This window comes from Vombatus ursinus, unplaced genomic scaffold (assembly GCF_900497805.2).
Source record: "Vombatus ursinus unplaced genomic scaffold, bare-nosed wombat genome assembly UNPS02014802.1, whole genome shotgun sequence".
NCBI classification, from domain to species: Eukaryota; Metazoa; Chordata; class Mammalia; order Diprotodontia; family Vombatidae; genus Vombatus; species Vombatus ursinus.
Window position 1 is genome coordinate 7,846,719 of NW_020954580.1, and position 7,122 is coordinate 7,853,840.

Genomic DNA, 7,122 nt, shown 5'->3' on the forward strand with positions numbered 1-7,122 from the left:
ATTTTGGCTCCACGTAAGGAAATACATCCTAACAAGTCTGAAGAAGCCCAAACCATCAGACAACGAACTGGGTCGGCTTGGCTGGTAGCAGTTTCCCTGTCATTGGAGGGGCCCATGCCCAAGCCCAAGCCCAAACTAGCTGACCACTTGGGTTGGATATACTAGAGACAACCAGTTGTTAGGCAGGAAGCTGGGCTAGATGATGTGGGGGGAAGTGTCCCTAAGTGCTTTCCCACAGATATCTGAGAAGTTCCTGTCTATGTTAATCATATATTAGAATGTGATTAGCATAGGAAGCCTGGAGGGCAGGAATTATTTCATTTTTCTGTTTCTACCCTCAGTATTTGGCCCGTAGTAAGTACTCAATGAATACCTTTCATTTACTGGGACAGATTTTTTCCTAGTCCATCCTACCCCCACTCAACCTCCAGGCCTTATCTCCTGTGTATTAATTCCTATTCTATTCTTCAAGGAGTAGAAGGAATTTCTTCAAGGAATCCTATCAGTAGGTAAAACTGGGAGTTGGTAGATTCATGAGAGGCAGAAAAGCCCTCTCGGGCCCCAACTTAATCCCTGTCAGCTTGTCTTTAGGGATATAATGAACTATCCTGTTTGAAGATGTTGGACCTGGAATCGGGAAGCCCTGAGCTCAAATCTCATCTCAGACGCTTGTGACAAGTCTCTCTGTTCCTCAGTTTCCTTATCTGTAAATGAAGGGGTTGGATCTGACAGCCTTTAAGATGAAAATTAATGATCTTGTGACTTTAGGGGCCTTTTCCAGCCAGAGGGGTCATAGAATCTTAGAGTGTTAAAGCTGGACAGAACTGTAAATGATCTGGTCTAACGTCCTCATTTTATAGTTCTTTATAAGGCTCCCAGTCCTAACTCAAGGACCTGCTGCTGGTGAGTTCGATGGTGTAGTGGTTAGGTTCCCATCACTCCTCACAACGCTGGAGCACTAAGCTCCTTGGCTGCCCTAGGGGAAAACGTAACAAAGAAGAAAAACAAGACAGAGCAAAGGGAATTGTTCTTGCCCAGGCCAGACAGGGATTCAGGTAGAGCTGGCCCTAGCTGGCACCTGGAAAGAAAAAGAGAAAGCAAGAATCCTGCCCTGCCGCTTGAGTCAATAGGCTGCCTTCAGACTGGGGACCCCACGACCAGGAATGGGACACAAACCTACTGGAGTCCTGGGGCCTACTCCACCATCCCAGTCTGAGTATAAGGAGACTAAGGAGGTTGCTGGACCCCAAACTTGTGAGAGAATGTTGTGCCCCCGGGGGCTGGAGTTGGGAACATTGACATAAGGAACAGGCAGACAAAGAGGGTGGGAGCTCTTCTAATGGTGAAGGCTGCTGGAGGAATTGCCTTCCGAGTACAAGGTCTGCCCCCTGGGCTGGGACCTGAGACAACCTTACTCCTTCTCCATACATAATTTCCCACTATCCCCAGCTATGGCTGTCACCTGACACCATTCCAACCCTGTCAACTCAATTACAGCAAATGTAATGACTACCCAAATCTCTATATAACAAAAATATTCCCAAACCTCTGACTTAGAGCATGATCTATGTAATTAAAAATTCTATTACAACCAAAGAATTTTGGACAGCCCCTTAGAGTTGGTTGTGATGAAATGTGACCCCAGCACTTCCCCCTCACCAACCCCAATACACACAGGGGATATAGCATGGTGGGAGAAGTCCACATTTGTTACACCCTCTGTACAGCCTGGGGTAAGGAGTACAGGGACGCAAGTCTTCTTTTCCTGGACATACCATCCCTGCCAGATTTCCCTGAGCCACCATCTAGAATGTATTGTCTCTGCTCACACAAAGGCCTATCCTGGATTCCTCTCTTGCCTTGGCACTATATGGCAGTTAAAAGAAAAAAAAAAAGATCAGGGGTATGGGTTAAATCCCAGTTCTCTTTCTTAAGATCAGTATGACTTTAAGCATTATTCCACCTCACTGAATCTCAGTATCCCTCTCAGTAAAATAAGGAGGTGGTACTACATGATTTTAAGGTCTTTTCCAGCAGAGTCCCATGATGCTAAGATTGGATTTCTCCTCAGTCATGCCTTAAGTTTCTGATCTCATTATGCCTCCTTCCTCTTACATGGGCACTAAGGGGGAAAAAATTAAATGAGGGTGATGAGAACAGCCCTAAATTATGATAAAAAGAAAAAGCTGTGTATTGCTCCAAGAATTCTGGGACTAGCTCATTCCCCCAAGTGACTTAACAGGGAAATTTAATTAAGAAGATAATTCATGGATGCTTCAAGAGAGCTTTGGAAATGTTAAAGGAACAAACCTTCGGAATCATCCAAACAGGAAAACATGTTCATTTTTCTTAAAACAAAGAGACAAAACGTACAAATAAACCCTCATGTATTTTAATACTTCTCAGTTTCGTATTTTCATCAGGGTGGGCCCATTATCCGTTGCTGTAAATTACAATCCCTCTAAAACATAGTATATGGTCTTTTAGAGCTGCTGTAGCCATGAAAAATTCATCACCCAAACACGAATCTGGCTATGAGACTCTGTCTCAAAACTAACTGAATTGGTTCTCATATAATAGACATACAGCCAATTACTGTTTGGGAGGTTCATACCCCACAACATGTAAGCTTCCCCAATGGAATGTACCCTTCCTAAAGGCAGGAAGTGTTTTACTTCTGCGTATATCCCCAATGCCTAGAACAGTGCCTAGTATATAGTAGGTGTAGGGGATTGATTAATTAATAAATGCTTGTTGATTGACTGATTTATACACACACACACACACACACACACACACACACACACACGCCTTCATCAATTATGAAGCTCTCTTGCTTTTTTTATGCATCTAATATCCAGTTATCTGAAGACTGGTGATCTGGTACCTAAAATTATCCAGACTCCTAAGATTTTCCTGGATTTTCTGCCTACTTTCACCAGAGGAGTCAGGGGTTTAAAGAGAAGGGGAAATGGAAACTAATCAATGCTCATAAACATTTGGAACTATAAGGGATTTCAAGAGATCATAGAAGCATAGATTTAGAGCTGAAAGGGACATTGAAGGCAATCTTGTCCAATTCCCCCATTTTATAGATGAAGGGACTGAAGCCCAGAGAGCTTATGAGATTTACCCAAGATCACACAGGTAGTAAGTAGTGAAACAAGGAATCAAAGTCAGGTCCTCTGACTACAAACCCAGTACCCTTTCCTGTACACCATGATCATTCATTTATCCTCTCATGCTTCCAGAAACAGCACTAATCCTTTCTGAAACCTCTACCAGGGGTGGGGGAACCTAAGGCCTCAAGACCACATGTGGCCTTCTAGGTCCTTGGGTGTGGCCCTTTGACTGAGTTCAAGTTTTACAGAACAAATCCTTTTTTTAAGAGGATTTGTTCAATGAAGTTTGGATTCATTCAAAGGGCCACACTTAAGGACCTAGAGACCACATGTGACCTCTAGGCTGCAAGTTCCCCACCCCTGCTCTAGACAAAAAGATTACTGGTAAGGATGAGAAATTAAGTGAAGCCCAGATCCCAAGAACAAGAAAGGGTGAAGAGTTTAAAGAGAACCCCTTCCCCTTCTCCCCCAGTACACACACACATGTCCAAAGCCTAGGCTTTGCTTTTCTGGTTTTTCAGATGACATCATCATAATGTCCAAGAACAGGGTCTGGGCAGGAAGGAAGAGTACCAATTGTCTTAAGTATCCATCATTAGGGTTACAGGGTCTGTATCTTTTGCACATTCAAGGAAGTTTTGAAAATGTTAAAAGAACAGTCTTTGGGGATCATCTAAACACAGAAAAATGCTTTTGTCTTGCTTAAAGGAACAAGACCAAAAAAAACCACAAAGAAACTTTCACCTATTTCAATACATTAATTCTTCCGGGGTCTGTATTTTTATCACTGTGGGCCCACCCTGCACTTCTGTAATTCACAACCTCCCTAAAACTTAGAAGACAGTCTTTAAGAGCTCCAATGGCTGAAAAAGTCATTACCCTGAATTATGTTTGAGGTTTTTGACAGTACAAAGTGGGGCAAATATAAGAGCCAGCTCGAAAAACTGTCCCAAGCATAGACTAGCTGAGGTCTAGGAGTTGGTAAGATCCTCCTTCTGAAAGGCAGTGAGCATCTACCTCTTTGGGAAACTTTTAGTGGAGAAAACCCTTCCTCTTCAGGTTTTCCTTTACTGGACACGTGTTGACAAGACTGTCTTGTGCCTCTGACTCACTCCCTCAGGTGAGCTTTACCCTGTAAGTGGGTCTCTAGCTATTGAGTAAGAGTTGGCAGAAGGTGGATGTGGGGGATGGAGAGGTTTCTGATATTACCTGCCTCAGACAGAAAGATCACCAATTATTACTGAGACAAACTGAGGCAAAGCCTTGGGCCTTCTCTGTCTAATCCTTTCCTTCTACAACTGTAAAAATAGATATTCTCAATGATCCAAGGTCTGTATTTTCTAGAAATCTTAAAGAGGATCACAAGGATAATGTCTATGAATGCACTGAGGCCCTTCAGGAGGGAAGGGATAGTAGATATTCAAGAAATCAGTCTTCCTTAAGGAGTAAAATGGAATTTAAAGCCCTCCCTATAGGTTGAATGTCCCAACCATCTTTTTCACAGAAACTGTGGAGGAAAGGAATTGGAGAAACAAGAAGGATGGCTAGAATGGGCAAACAATGCAAGGGAGTTTGCAGAAGCTAGCCTGGTTGAGATTAGATATGAAGAACTCCCAGTCATGAGTAGTTAGGCGACATGGAAAATGGCCAAAAGTCAAGTGGAATTACCTCCTACTGACAGCTTTCAGAATATGAAAAAAATGTTCTGTATATACACAAACATATATTTGTATATGTATATGTATGTATACATCTATATGTATACATGTATACATATGTATATGTATATATATGTGTGTGTGTGTATATTATGTGTATATCTCAAGAGGCAAAAGGAGAGGGCTACTACTATTCTCCCAGAGATTCTAAGAAAGTTGTCATCCTTAAAAATGGATGAACTGGGAAAGGAAAGAGAGACCTGCAGAAAGAGGAAGTCATGGGCCCTTTAGAAACATTTTATATACTACACCACTCAAAGTAAGTGGAAAGATCTGAGATTAGTGGTCAAGTCCCAGGAAAGAAGGGTCACATTCAGCTAGAAAGCAGATCTCCTTAGCCTCTCCAGGAGGGAGTCACGTGCCAAGAATGTTTCTTTTCCCTTTTACAAATAGAGGCCAATAGGAATGAAGGGGACAAGTCACCCAAGAGTTAACTAAGGAAGGGAAAGCAGAAAAGAAAAAAAATAGGGAAAAAAGAGCTGAATTATCTCGGGGTGTTGAAAAAAAATATTAGTAGGGAAGTGACCTTTGGTGAAACTGCGTAATAGAACTTAGTTCAGTTGTGGGCACTGGGGAAAAGGCAGGAGATGGCAGAGAAAAGGATATCAAAGCTCACATAATACATCTCCTTTAAAAGAAAATAATTTTTGTTCTTGGTTTCTGTACCGCAGCTATAAATATATATATGTGTGTGTGTATATACATATATGTATGTATGTGTGTATGTATGTGTGTGTATACAAAATAGATATACACATATGTGGACATCTAATATATAATAGAATAGAATGATAATTATATATATATATATATATACATGTGTATAGACATAGACACAGATATAGATATAGACATAGATCCCTGCTGTTGTTCAGACAGAAGGAGAGCTCCACGGGGCTGTTACCAGGGTAGAAATTTTTCACCCTTTCTCTACCTCCTCCCCACCAACATTCTCATGGCCCAAAGAAGGGTCTGAAGCCTCATGAGAAGCAAAACTCAAAATTCCTGGTAAGAGGCAACCCAGTCTTCATTGAACTGTGAAAGTGGAGACAAGATGCCACATTCTGCAGGGGGTGGGGGGCAAGGAGAGGGCTTGTTTGTGCCCAGATAGAGGGAAGAGTTGTCGATGCTGTGAGGGCATTTCTGAAGAGAGCTGGAGGCCAGAGAGAGAGATAGAAACCCACTTAGGAAGGCAAAGTTGGAGAAAGGAGAAAGGGGCACAGAGACAAACTCACCAAGCTACAGGAAGATAGACGGAAAGATGGACAAAAATTAGCACACGCCAGATTCTGAAGTTGAGGCAGAAACAGGGCGGCTTTCTCTTGTTTACCCCGTGGAGCACATCTGGTTTGCTCACTGAAATTCTGACTTGGGTCTTCTACCCATTTTTCCATCTGAGCTGAATGAGATTCAAGGAAGTGGATGCCTGGCCCGAGACAGGAGCTGTGAGTCACAGGCAGATCTGGGCTCCTTCCCTCTGCCCCTCAGCTCGGCCCTCTACCAGACCACACAGCCTCCCTCGGTCCCTTCTGCCAAGTCTAGCTTAGCCCAGAGTCCAGGTAGCCCACATCAAAGGAGCTGAGGAGAGTCAGGGCTGTCACAGGCCCAATTTGGGAGTGGACCTCAGAAAGCCTCAGAGCCAAACACTTCCCATCAATTTTCTTGAATTTTTTTTTCTCTTCTCACTTTACTAACACTTTGAATAACCTTTGGAAGATGGAGCTGGAAAACCTCATTCTTCACTGGGAATATTGACCTCTTCTTCCAGAAGCTCAAATGGCTTTTTTTTTGCCTTTTTTGGGGGAGTCCAGAGTCTGGGAAGGATTTATGATTTCTGTCAGACCAGGGTACCACTCCGGGTTAACTCCCTTCACCAAGCAGATCACAACTCAGAGAAGCTAGCATATTTGGCCTTGGGTTAAGAAGACCTGGGTTCAAATCTCACCTCAGGCCCTTACTAGCCATATGACCATAGGGAAGTCACAACCTCCCTGAGCCTGAGTTTCTTCTTGTGTAAAAATAGCGATACAATAGCTTTAGAACCCAACTCACTGTGTTTTATCAACATATGCCTTAGCAGAGAAATCCTGCTTCATAAGCAAATCATGACGAGGTTGAATTAGAGCTTGAAGAGACATTATTTTTTTTAACTTTTAGGCTTTTTAGCTCATCAAGGCCAACTGCCTCATTTACAAATGAAGACGAAGCCCAGAGATATTAAGTGACTTGCTTACCCATGGTCAATCAGCTAGTACACACCAGAGATGGGATTTCTACCCAGG